The sequence below is a fragment of the Microtus ochrogaster genome, chromosome 5, assembly GCF_000317375.1.
Source record: "Microtus ochrogaster isolate Prairie Vole_2 chromosome 5, MicOch1.0, whole genome shotgun sequence".
Lineage (NCBI taxonomy): Eukaryota > Metazoa > Chordata > Mammalia > Rodentia > Cricetidae > Microtus > Microtus ochrogaster.
Window position 1 is genome coordinate 74,105,138 of NC_022012.1, and position 14,343 is coordinate 74,119,480.

Consider the following 14,343-nt stretch of genomic DNA (forward strand, 5'->3'; position numbering starts at 1 on the left):
CACGCACCTGCGCACGCACAGGCACCCTCACACACCCTACTTTGAACACAGCTGCGTGCACATGCGCAGAGCCACCTGTTGCTCTTAGCAAGCATACCATAGATGGAAACACAGCTGTAGCTCCCACTGGTTCCAGATGCCCTGCTGAGGCTGACACCCTGTGCCCTCTGACCCACAGCACATTTCATGGTAGAGAATGGCTTTCAGGAGAGGAAGTGAAACCAGGACACCAGGCCGGCCTCTCGCGGGTTGTCATAGTTCAGAAAGGTCCCCACACACCAGCCAGGCCCTGTGGTTTGTGTCCTCCCATCCTGGAACCTGGAGGATCTTCTCCTGCCCCAGCAGGATAGACTGGCAGGAAAAACACCCACTGGGGACTGCTCAGGGTGCATACTCATGACCACTCAGTGCTAGACATTGCTTTTGATTCTTCTGATAAGAGGGGCCAAAGAAATGGGGGGCTTGCCTGCAGCAGCTCAGCATGTCAGTGGCAAAGCCTGGATTAGACCCTGGGGCCAGATACACTCATCTTCACAGCAAAGCAGCTGATCCAAACAGTGGCACTCTGTGAGCCTATAAAATGTGACAGGAGCAGGGTTCCTGGGAGTCTGGGTGGCTGGGAGGAAAGTCCCAGATGAGATGATATTAGAAGCTGCTTTAAGAATGAATGGAATTGCTTTCTGAGGAGTGGATGGGGAGTGGGGTGGGGAGAAGTAAAGGGGGGAGCGGGGGGAGGAGAACTGTGGTTGGTATGTAAAATGAATGAAAGAAAAAGAACGAATGGAATCAGACGGGGATGTGGCTGAGTTGGCTCACCTAGCATGCATGGGGCCCTGGACTCAATTCCCATAATGTGTAGCAAGATGGGACATACCCGTAAATCCCAGCACTCAGGAAGTAGAGGCAGGACATCAGCCTGGGCTACATGAGAGCTCTGGGGTGAGGCTGAGGTTGGGCATCCTAGTAGGTCCTAAAGGAGGGGTGTGTGGTTCTGTCAGCCCCACGTTCCAGAGGTCACTCGAGGAGGAGCTGTTGATGTGTCATGTGGCTAGAAACAGGCCTTCGGGAGTAGGAAGGACGGAAAGGAACGAGGAAGAACAGGGTTGAGAGTAGAGAAGCTGAGGGGACTCAGGTTCCACCAGGCTTCTGAGACGACAGTGTCCACCTCTAGTCCAGTGCAGGACCCTAGGCTCAGACTGAGAGAAAGTTCCACCCAGACCCCCTTTGTCTGTGTGTCCTACCCTCCTCCCTAGTCACCCTTCCTTCCAGGCAGGCAGGACTTTGTTTTTCTTTCCTAGTTAAGGTGCCACTCTCAACCTCCCCCTGCAGAGCGAGAGGGACAGGCTGGCCGCACTAGCAGGGAATGAAAAAGCCACAGGCTGTGTTGTCACTGCTCTAAGCGATTGATCTGGATATTCACAGGGTCTGGGGTCATCCTGGTGATTGACACACCTGGGCGCGTGCCTTAGCTGCAAGGGCAGCTGGAAAGGGGGTGTGTTGGGTATGGCTCACCTCCAGGATAGAAGCTGGATTCTTCCTTGAACTGGGAATTTCCCACACCCAGGAAGGACTTTCAGAATCCTTTAGGGCCTTGCCTCATAGGGATGTTGGTGAGAATTAAGCCGTAGAATCCATGTAATGTGTTTTTACACATTACTGAATGTGTAAAACTACTGTTTTAAAAAATCGCTTAAGGGACTGGAGAGGTGAGTTTGAGGGCCTGAGTGGATCCCTGAGACCCTGCACAAAAAGCTGAAGTTGTGCCGTGTGTCAGCTGCTCTTGTGTGGACAGATAGGAGCACAGACAGGCAGATCCAAGGAGCTTGCTGGCCAGCCAGTCCAGCTAAACCAGTGAACTGTGGGTACAGTAAAAAACAAAACAAAACAAAACAAAACAAGGGCCTGGAGAGATGGCTCAGTGGTTAAGAACATGGACTGCTCTTCCAGAGGACCTGGGTTCAATTCCCAGCACCCACATGATAGCTCACAGCTGTCTGTAGCTCCAGTCCCAGGGGACCCAATACCCATGCCAAAACAACAATGCACATTAAAAAAAAAAAAAGCTGGGCAGTGGTGGCACATGCCTTTAATCTCAGCAGAGGCAAGTGGACCTCTGTGAGTTCGAGGCCAGTCTAGTCTACAGAGCAAGTGCCAGAACAGCCAAGGCTACACAGAGAAACCCTCTTTCTCAAAAAAAAAAAAAAAAAAAAAAAAAAGGCCAGGCTTGAAATGAGTGGTCAAGATGTCCCATGGGGCCAGGATCTCCTAGGAAGGATCTACCTTTTATATTATGAGTACTTAGCTGTTTGGGCTAAAATTTTAAAAACAACTTGGGCGGCGGCACTTACCTTTAACCCCAGGGCTCAGGGAGGCAGAGGCAGGCGGGTCTCTGTGAGTTCAAGGTCAGCCTGGTCTACAAAGTGAGTTCCAGGATAGTCTCCAAAGCTACACAGAGAAATTCTGTCTCGAAAAAACAAAAACAAACAAACAAAACTCAAAACCCATCTTAGGAAGATACCCTACCTTAACCTCTGGTCTCCAAAAGTATAAGTAGCCACACCTGCATGCAAACATGTATCACATACACACATACACACACACACACACACACACACACACACACACACACACACACACCACGAGAGAGAGAGAGAGAGAGACAGAGAGACAGAGAGACAGAGAGACAGAGAGAGACAGAGAGAATGTTCCGTAAATGCTGCAAGCCATCATCCTAGCACACTCTATGTATGCTGGCCGGTCATCTTGTCATTTGGGAGGTGGAAGAGTTTGAGGATAACCTGGGCAAGACATAAACTCTCCCCTCCACATGGGCAAGAAGTAGACCTGGTTTTTTTCCCCTGCTTTATCTCAGTGCCTACAATTGTGCCTGGCACACAAGAGCTCTGTCCAGCCTTTCTGTGTTTTGTTTGTCTACTTTTATTTATTTATATTCATTTATTTATACTTATTTGGCTGGCTATCTATATCTATCTATATCTATCATCTATCTATCTATCTATCTATCTATCTATCTATCTATCTATCTATCTATCTATCTATCTATCTAACCAACCCAGAGTCTCCTGTTCCTCTGTTCTCTTTTTTGGTGTCCTGACTGTAAACTTAGTGGTTTCTGAAGAGGAGGCAGATGCTGGGGCACAAGTCAGAGGCCCCCAGCTCAGCTGGACTGCCTGTTTACCAAGTGGTCTCTGAGTCACCTCCCTGTCTCGGGCCAGGGTACAACCCCCTCAGCTGGCTCACAAAATGTGTGAAACTGGTTGCAAATTAGCGAAAGCCTTCAGCCCTCAAGCTGAGCCGAAGCAGCAGATCAAGCCACCCTGGGAGATCTGCTTTTGAGGGGAGCCAAGGAGAAAACTTCCCTTTTCCCTCAGTGGGGATGACTTCCTTCATATCCTATATCCCTGAAGGGGTGTGTGTGTGTGTGTGTGTGTGTGTGTGTGTGTGTGTATGCACGCACACGGCCAGAGAACAATGTCAGATATCTACCTTAATTGCTCTAAGTTTTTTTTTTTAAGTTTACCTACATTTATTTATTGGTGTGGATAGGGGCCCGCATCATGATGCACACACGGAGCTCAGAGGACAACTTGGAGGAGTCAGTTCCCTCTTTTCACCATGTGGGTCCTGGGACTCACAAAGCCAACTGAGTCATCTCATTGTTTTGAAACAAGATTTCTCATTAATTCTGGAGTTCGCTAATTCTGTTAAATTGGCTGGCCTGCAAGCTCCAGGGACCTTCCTGTCTCCATTTCCCAGCAGGGGGATTACAGTCACATACCACAGCACCCAGCTTTTCTGTGGGTGCTGGGCACTTTGCTAATTAAGCCATTGCCCCAGCCCCAGATGCTCTGCTCAGGTAAATAACTGCGGTAGTGACAGGGCCTCTTCATGAGGGGCCGGTAGGGAGCTCACCTGAGTCCCCAGCTGCTAGGTACACAGGCTGGCACAAGGCTTCGTGAAGGAGTCAGGCTTGTCCCTAGAGATGACTCTGCCTTCCTCAGCAGCTCCTAGAGGAGAGAGGAGGGACAGGACAATTTTGCCAGGAGGGCAAAATAGTCTTTGGGCCCTAAGCGTGTTTGCTCATCAGGGAGCCTGAGAGGCTGCCTGGCACGCCGCGTTCTCCACTGCGCAGGCTCAGGTGACTGGAATGGCTGACCTACCCAGGGTTTGGGATGGCGAAGGGAGTGCTGCCTGGTCACTTTGACTGACTTCTGGCCAAGGTACCAATTCTATGGCCGTGCTCCTCAGGCTGTGAGACAGAGGCATCCACAGAGAAGCTCTTTGCTCGCTGGTAAGACAGGAGGCAGCTTCCCAGAGAAGGTGGCATCTGAGTCAGCTTCTAAACAACACACAGGGTTTAATGCTTCTGAGGAGGGAGGGAAGGGCGGGCAGGTGACCCGGAGGAACTGGCACTGGCAAAGGCGGTGTGTGGCAGGTTCAGAGTATCAGGTAAGTCTAGGTGGCCAGGAGGGGCACCTGGGAGACAGCTAGGAGGCCTTGCCTGCTATCCAAGGCTCCAGGTCCAGTTTTGTGGCACCTAGGTGACCTTGGAACACAGCAATTCGTATTCCTCTGCACATTCTTGAGATCTCCTCTCCTCTCTGCCTTCCCTTTTCCTGTTTAATCCCCTTTGTCTCCTAGACAACTTTACTTCTACTTTCCTTTAACACACACGCAACACACGCATACACGTACATACATACATGATTGTATATGACTACATAAAAATCTAGAAAATCATTGGTGGGGGTGGAGGTGGTGATGGCACACACCTTTAATCCCAGTGCTTGGGGGCAGAGGCAGGTGGGTCTCTGTGAGTTCAAGGCCAACCTGGCCTACCGAGTGTGTTCCAGAACGGTCAGGGCTACACAGAGAAATTCTGTCTCAAAAAACCAGAAAAACAAATCTAGAAAATCATGAAAGAGAGAAAAACCAGGGCTGGAGTGATGTCTCGGTAGCTAAGAACACTCATTGCTCTTGCAGAAGACCGGGGTTCTTGCCCTAGCATCCACACTGGGCAGCTCACAGCTGTCTGTAATCCAGGTCCAGGGGATCTGATGCCCTCTTCAGGCATCTCAGGCACTTGCATACATGTGGTATGTGTGCATATATACATTCAGGTACACACACACACACACACACACACACACACACACCTTTTTATTAAAGTGAGAGAAAAACCAAAAAGGGGAGAAAAGCTACAATATTTATCTTTCTGAAACTGGCTTAGTTATTTAGTATGATTCCAGTTGTGTCCATTTTCCTGGAAACAATATAACATTATTTTCCTGTTGTGTACATTTGCCGCATTTTCCTTATCCAATGCCTTGTTGTTGGACACTTAAATTGGTTCTGTAACTTAGCTATTGTCCCTGCTCCCTAACCCTCTTGAGACAAAGTCCTGCTGTACAACCCAGGCTGATCTAAAACTTAGACCTGCTTTGCCTCAGACTCTGAGTGCTGGAGTTACACGCATCCCCCACCATAGCTGGTTCTTGTGCCTGTTTATAAAACATTATTTATTTATGTGATTATTTAGTATGTATGTGTGGGTGTGGGGGGAAGGGAGGGAGGAACAATTTGTTTTTTTTTCAGTATTTTATAAATATATATTATTAATATTTATTGAGCTCTACATTTTTTTCTGCTCCTCTCCCTGCCTCTTCCCTTCCCTCTTCAACCCTCCCCCAAAGTCCCCATGCTCCCAATTTACTTAGGAGATCTTGTCTTTTTTCTACTTCCCATGTAGATTAGATCTATGTAAGTCTCTCTTAGTGTCCTCATTGTTGTCTAAATTCTCTGGGATTGTGGTTTGTAAGCTGGTTTTCTTTATGTTTAAAAACCACATATGAGTGAGTATATGTGATAATTGTCTTTCTGTATCTGGGTTACCTCACTCAAAATAATGTTTTCTAGCTCCATCCATTTTCCTGCCAAATTCAAGCTGTCGTTATTTTTTTTCTGCTGTGTAGTACTCCATTGTGTAAATGTACCACATTTTTCTTAGCCATTCTTCAATTGAGGGGCATTTATGTTGTTTCCAGGTTCTGGCTATGACAAACAAAGCTGCTATGAACATAGTTGAGCACATGTCCTTGTGGCACAATTGAGCATCCTTTGGCTATATACCCAAAAGTGGTATTACTGGGTCTTGAGGAAGGTTGTTTCCTAATTTTCTGAGAAATTGCCACACTGACATCCAAAGGGGCTGTACCAGCTTGCATTCCCACCAGCAATTCTGAAGTGTTTCCTTTTCCCCACAACCTCTCCAGCATAAGTTGTCATCAGTGTTTTTGATCTTGGCCATTCTTACAGGTGTAAGATGGAATCTCAGAGTTGTTTTGATTTGCATTTCTCTGATGACTAAGGATGTTGAACATTTCCTTAAGTGTCTTTCAGCCATTTTAGATTCCTCTGTTGAGAGTTCTCTGTTTAGGTCTGTACTCCATTTTTTTTTAATTGGATTATGTGATCTTTTGGTGTCTAATTCCTTGAGTTCTTTGTATATTTTGGAGATCAGACCTCTGTCTGATGTGGGGTTAGTGAAGATCTTTTCCCATTCTGTAGGCTGTCGTTTGTCTTGTTGACCTTGTCCTTTGCTTTACAGAAGCTTTTCAGGTTCAGGAGGTCCCATTTATTAATTGTTTCTGAGAGAGAACAACTTGTAGGGACCACTTTTCTCCTTTCTGGTGCTCTCATCATAAGACTTGGTGGCAGTGTCTTTACCTGTGAACCATCTTGATGGTCCTTCTGTGACATTGCTGATTCCGTGGCCAACAGTGAACCTAGAGGCCTTCCTGCATGCTTCAACTTGCAAGAGCTTCACCTGTATAGGAGAGACGACAGCCACTCCCCTCTCCAATTGTCTCCTCGGGGGTTCTCGGAGAGTTTAAACTTTGGCTTCTGCATTCTTGATCCTGGGCTGACAACACGTGTGCTTGCCTCCCGGGGCCAAAATGACAAGACAGATGCAGGAGGATGGATGATGAGTCAGGATACAGCAAACCGGCCTTATGGTTTCCCGGCTTGTAGTCCCTGCAAGCTACGACGCTCCCTGTGAGCCCTGCGTCGGCATCTGCAGGTGGAGATGAGTAGCTGACTTTGTGCATGTGCTCCAGGCAAGGCTTCCTGTTAGGCAATACAGAGAGGACTTACAAGGGCCTCTGGTGTGCTCGGGATGCTATCAGACAGGTCAGGATGTGGAGAAGTCATGTGACCGGCCGAAGCCACATACAGATGAATAGCCAAGCTCATCGTACCCACAGTCCACTCTCATTTACTTTCTTACTTTGGTTTTTTTTTTTTTTTGAGACAGCTCAGGCTGTCCTCAGCTTGCTACGTACCTGAGGACAACCTTGAACTTCTGATCCTTCTGCCACCAGTTTCCAAGTGCTGAGGTTATGGGCATGCATCACCATGCCCAGTATATACAGTGCTAGGGCTCCAACTCAGGATATGGTGGGTGCCAGGCAAGCACTCCACCAACGGAGCTCCGTCCTCAGGTATTTCTTTATTGTGTTATTGACTTGCTCAGGTGTGTGTGTATGTGTGTGTGCTCGAGCCGTGGTGTATATCTGAAGGTCAGATGACAACTTGGTGGAACCGGGTCAGTCCTCACTTTCCACCACTATGGACCCTGGGGACGGAGCTCAGGTGGTCAGACTCTGCATCAAGCACCTTTACCCTCTGAGCTGTCGAACCAGATCCTTATTTACTTTTGAGTCTTATTAAGTAGCTTAGGGTGTTCTCCAACTCAAAATCCCCTGACATAGGCCTTGTACAGATGCATGTGATTCCACCAGACCCCAGCACCTTTTGCACAGACGCTAGCTGGGCTGAGAGGATCGGCTGTGTGGAGCTGAATGCAGAGCCAGTTCTGAGAAAGAGCAGAGCGGTAGTGCTGTTATCAACAGAGGCACTGCTGCTCTGAATGCAGGGTCTCAGGCAGTGCGAGTCCAGCCAGGGTGCTCTAAGCAGGATGCTGAGGAGAGCCCCCAAAACAGTGTCCTGAAAGACCATATCCAACAGGAGAGGCAAGGGCTGCCCAGGGCCTTGAGATAGGGGGACTGGGCCACCTCTGAGCAGGTTCTTCATACAAGGCTCAGGAGCAAGTGGAACAGGAAGCTGGTCACACCCATAGATCTAGGCTCAAAGGCAGGAGTTTGGAGTCCCAAAGCAGGACACTAATCCAGTGGCCAGTTACCTGGGGCAGCCTCTGGGATCAGATATAGGTTCCTTTCTTAGTACCCACCAGGCTGAGTCCGTGCCCCATCCCAGACTAGAACCAGGAGGCAGCCAGCCACAAGTAGCAAGGACTGTGGCCCATGGAAGGATGCTTTCCTGGAGAAGGCTGGTGCCTTTCTAGACCTGCGAGGGTGCTGGTCTAGAGTACACAGTCTTGTACATGTGTATACATGTAGACATGTGTATACATAGGTCCCAGAGAAAGAGGTGTTGATTACTGGGCTGGGTGGATTCAGGGATGATAGCTAGCAACCCTGCTAGCAGTCCTGAGCCTCGAAGTCACCCTTGCCTCCCATCCCCACTCACAGCAAAGCCTGTTGATTCTACCTCCACACCAGATGCTTCTTATCCCTTCACACTGCCCTCTGAGCCCCCACTGCCTCTCCTGGGGTACCTCAGCACCATCAGCACCTCTATCCTTGTGCCCTGACAAACCCCGAGTTATTTATAGTTAAAGCTTTATTTATTTTTATGTGTATGATTGTTTTGCCTGTATGTATGTCCGTGTACAAAGTGTGTTCCTTGTGCCTAAAGAGGTCAGAAGAGGGTGTCAGATCCCCTGGAACTGGAGTTATGGGTGGTTGTGAGCCACCATTCAGGTACTGAGAAGCCCACTCAGGTCATCAAGAGCAACAAGTGCTCTTACCCACTGAACCATCTCTCCAGCCCTGATCTGTTTATTTTTGGTGTAAGGTCTGGCTAGGCTAGAGACAGGATCAGGTTAGTCTGTAGGCTATCGAACTTTGAACTTCATATTAGGTGACGATGACCTTGAAATTCTGACACACACACACACACACACACACACACCCCGCTTTCACTTCCTAAGGACCAGATTACAGGTGCGCACAGATCTATCCTGCCAAATCCATTATCTGATTGTTGGGACCTACTCATGGAAGGAGAGAGCTGATGTCTTCAGATTATCTTCTGACTTTTCCATATGTACACTATGGCAGCCAGAGCTGTATAGAGACCCTGTGGGGGTGGGGAGGAAGAAAGGAAGGAAGGAAAAGAAAAGAGTAATGGAAGAGAGACTCCTCCAGCACTTCCTGTGCTGAGTCCCCCATCTCTAAGCTGTTCTAGCCCAGCAAGCACAGACCCGTTCCTTTTTCTTCCTTTTTCTTTAGTAGCTGCCCAGCCTTGCTTGTGTGGCCGCACCTCTCTTTATTTGGATGGGTTCTATTGATGGACCCTTGGGCTGTTGCCAGTTCTTTGCTACAATTAATAAAACAACCAAGCCAAATCAAACACCTCCTCCCCCCATACACCTGTAGAGACACAGATTCTCAGGGAGCTGTTGTCATAAGGAGCATGCATTTTGTTTTCTTTTTCCGGGGATGGGGATTGAGCCTAGGGCCTTTGGTGAAAAGACTACCACCAATCTCAGTTCCCAACACTGGTATTTTCATTTGCACGTTAAAAAAAATAAAAACAAAGACCTGTCAGCCCCTCTCCGCGTGTCAGTACCTGGCACCACCATCTCCTCACACCCTGCTTGCTTTCTAATGTCCCTGTCACAGACTTGTTTCTCTTTGATGAGTTTTAGTATAATTTGGCTGAATCTTACCAGGCTGTGTAACACCATGACCAAAAAGCAACTTGAGAAAGAACACATTGGTGAGTCAGTCATGGTCTCAATCTTAAAAAGGTCACATTCCGGCCGGGAGTTGGGTGGGGGTCCTGCTGCTGGGATGGGAGGACAGTGAGGGCTACAAAACTGTCACACGCAGCAGACACCAGGCCAGGAGCCTCCAGAAAAGAGCTGTGTGTTAGGTTTGGAGCAATCCGGGAGGAGGCCTCCTAGGAGAAAAAGTTCCACTTCAGCTTTACGCGGTCTGCAGAAGGCTTTCTGAAACACTAGGCCATTGAATTCTCTCACAACGGCTTCAGGTATTGTCTTAGTCAGGGTGTCCGTTGCTGCGATGAAACACCACGGCCAAAAAGTAACTTGGGAAGGAAAAGTTTGTTTATTTGGTTTACACTTACAATTATGGTCCATCACGGAAGGAAGCCAGAACAGGAACTCAAGCAGGGCAGGATTCTGAAGGCAGGCGCTGATGCAGATGCCATGGAGGAGTGCTGCTCACTGGCTTGTTCCCCATGTCTTGCTCAGTCTGCTTTCTTACAGAACCCAGGACCACCAGACCAGGGATGGCACCACCTACAATGAGTTCACCGGCCCCTGATCAATCACTAATTAAGAAAATGCCCTTTAGGCCTGCCTACAGCCTGATCATTGAAGGCATTTTCTCTGTTGAGGCTTCCTCCTTCCTGATGACTTTAGCTTGTGTCAAGTTGATATAAAACTAGTCAGTACAGGTATTATTAGTATCATTATTTTAAGATTTATTTTTTAGTTTAAAAATAAAAAAAACCCCATGTCTATGAGTGTTTATCCGTGGGCATGTATGTATACCATGTGCATGCCTGGTTTCCACGGGGACCACAGGAGGGGATTGAATCCCTTGGAAATGGAATTATGGTTACTGGGAACCGGACGGTAAGAGCGATCCGTGCCTCGTAATCACTGCACCGTCTCTCTAATCCCTCATTTATTTTTTTATTTTTTATTTTATGTGTATTTTCAAATTATGTGTATGTGTCCATGTCAGCTCATCCGTTTTCTAGAAGCATCTCTTTCCCTCTTGCTTGTCAGTATTAGAAATTAGGCTTCTGGGAGGTTCGTTTGGAGCCAGGCATGGTAGTACAGGCCTGTAATCCTAGCACTCAAGAGGATCAGGAGTCTAAAGCCTGTCTGGGCTGCAGAGTGAGTTCAGGGGCAGCCTTAGTAATTTAGTGAGACCCTGTCTCAAAAAAAATAAATTAATAAAGGGCAGGCTAAGCCAGGGATGGTGCAACCATAGCACTCAGGGAGGTAGAGGCAGGAGGCCAGGATGTTGAAGGTCATCCTCAGCTATGTAACCAGATGGAGGCCAGCCTGTTCCATGAGGAAACCTATCTGGAAAAGAGCGAAGGAACAAATGAAAGAAAGGAAAACAAAAATAACAAACAAAACCAACACAGGACTGGGGAGGAAGGCCGGGTATTAGATGAAATCGTGGTCTTAGTCTCCTGTACTCACAAAACCCAGGTCTGGAATCCCAGGCCTTACCATGAAAGGAGGAGGCAGGGGGACCAGAAGTTTGATGCCATACTTGGCTACATAGTGAGATGGAGGTCAGCCTGGACTACATGAGCTCTTGTTAAAAACAAAAAACAGGGCCTGCAGATAAGGCTGCCAAACCAGAAGACCTGTGTTCAATCCCCAAGACACATGTAGTAGAAAGAAGAAACCAAATCCCTATAAGATGTCCTCTGACCTCCACCGGCGTCTCCTCCTTTACCAGTTGATCCATAGCTTCTCCCTCCTCGTGTCCCTGTAGCGGGCCTGAGTCACTGTCTTATTAGTGTTGAGGACAGATCCTTGTACGCTTGCTTACGCATATCACAGCACCAGCAAGCTGCCGCAGCGCTACACTGACTCTGGCTCCCCCGTGTGTCCAGGACCTGAGCTTCAGCGGGCCTAGCAGGTTCCGCCCCGCTGTGTGGAGTTCTTAAGGGAAAATAAGCGCCCCCAAACCTGCAGAAGCCTATGGCTCCCAGCTGCTCCAGCCAGGATCCTGCACAAGAGTTTATGCTTTTATGTGGTGCTAGAGATGGAAGCCATGGCTTTGTGCACAGTAGACAAGAATTCTACAACCAAGTTACGTCGTCAGTGATTTTTATATTTATGAAAGTAGAATACAGGATTTATTCTTTATCCTACAAAACCATAATGGGAGGCCACAAAAACAGTTACTGTGTCAGTTGGGGGAGTCAGAATCACCTTTAGGTTATGAGGTTGGATACTCCTGATCTGGCATGGCCTCACACCATTGTGGATACAGCAAGGAAGAGGGTGACCAAAGGAGGCTTGAGGCTAGAGAGGGACTCAGGGTCACTGCCTCATCTCCTGAAAAAGATGCAGGATTCTCCCAGAGCAGTCTCAGGGATGTCAGCAGGTAACCAATCACCAGCGTTTCTGGCTTTTAGCTGAGACTGTGATGGCCCGAGGTCACTGTGGGTCCATGGTGTCCTCTGCTGGGAAATAGACCCAAGGAAGGTGAGAACAAGCTGGAAGCCACCCGTCACCTCTCTTTCCGTCATCACAGCGGAGGGTGACACTTTTTAGAATGTTACACGGTGAAACTCTGTCTCTAAAACAAAACAGAAGCTCCACTCTGAAGCATGTGGGTATTCTGTATCGTGACAAGTAGAGCTCACGTTCCCAAGTAGCTAGGACTCGGCATGATACTGCATGGTTGACTTCTGGCTCTCGGGAGGCTGAGACTGGGGGATCTTGAGTTCGAGTTAGCTTGGTCTTCCTAGAGAGATCTTTTTTGGTTTTTCGAGACAGGGTTACTCTGTGGTTTTGGAGCCTGTCCTGGAACTAGCTGTTATAGACCAGGCTGGTCTTGAACTCACAGAGATCCACCTGCCTCTGCCTCCCAAGTGCTGGGATTAAAGGCGTGCGCCACCACCGCCCGGCTCCTAGAGAGATCTTATCTCCAAAATAAAATAAAAAGCTAGGCACTTTGGGGGAAGCCTTTAATCTCAGCACTCAGGAGGCAGAGGCAGACTGTTCTCTGAGTTTGAGGCCAGCCTGGTCTACATTGTGAGTTCCAGGACATCCAGGGCTATGAGAGAAACCCTGTCTCAAAACTTAGTTAGTTAAGTAATACAAAATAAAACAAAGGGCTGGGTCTTTGGCTCAGTTGGTAGAGGACTTCGCCTAGTATGCAGGAAGCCCTGGGTTTGATCTCCAGCACCACAGAAAATGGGCATTGTGGGTCACAGCTGGACTCTGAGCACTTAGGCTCGAGGATTAGGAGTTCAAGTTCATCCTCAGATTACATAGGGAATTTAAGGCCAACCTCAGCTACAGAAGAACTTGTCTCAAAACAAACAAACAAAATTAAAAAAAAAAAGGAAATAGAGAAAATATGTGTTGGAATATCACTTCTGTGAAAGCTTTCCAAATACCACCAAGCCTTGTGATTGGGCCACCAAGTTAAGGAGCAGGCAGGGGAGCACAGGAAGTGGTACATGGAGAATGATTGACAGGATCTAGATTGTGGGGTTGGCTACAGGGCGAAAGACTCAATGCCTTTAATAGCCAGGGAGGCTGGGGTGAGGGGAGGACTCAGAGATTAGAAGGAAAGCGAGGGTTGGGGATGTAGTTCAGTGGCAGAGCATTGAACCACCGTGTCTGAGAGCCTGGGTTCGGTCCCAAGCCCTGGGGGATGAGCTGGGGAAGAAGTCAAAGGATATTGGGATAAACCAGGCAAAGGAAGGCAAATATGACATGTTTTTATTTTCATGGAGAAGAGACAAAGTCGGTTTTAAAGCAGGGACAAAAGTGATGGTTTCTCCAGTCCAGAAAGGGCGCAGAGAGGGAGGTACAAAAGGATATGGCTAATGGGCACAGGGTGTGGCTTGATAGGGGGATTTATTTATTTATTATTACTATGCAGTTGGGCCTGTATTGCTGAGTGCCAGGGTTATACGTGTACGCACACATATATCAGATGGAAAGCGTGGATTATAATGTCCTATATCACAGTAGGACAACTATGGCTGCCATAAATAAATCTAGAATGTCAAAATAGCTAGTATATGGGATTTTGAACATTTTAGCACAAAGAAATGATTAGTGTCTGAGGCAAGGGATTTGCCAGACTTTGATCTGACCATGATACACTGTATAAGCTATTGAAGTGTTACAGTGTCCCTTGTAAATTCACACAACTACCATGTGTTTTCTAAAATACACTTTAGGCAGTTGTGGTGGCTCTCACTTTTAATCCCTGCACTGGGGAGGCAGAGGCGGTTACAGTTCTAATCTGTGAGTTCAAGACCACTTTGGTCTACACAAGATGGTTCTAGGCCAGCCACGGCTGTATGTGAGATGCTGTCTCAAATATATATACATGCTATAATTTTAAAGGTGGCAGATGAAGAGATGGCTTAGTACTGCTCTAGTAGAGACTCTGAGACAGTTGCTAGTTCCCTCATTTGGTCTCCGAAGTCACCCAC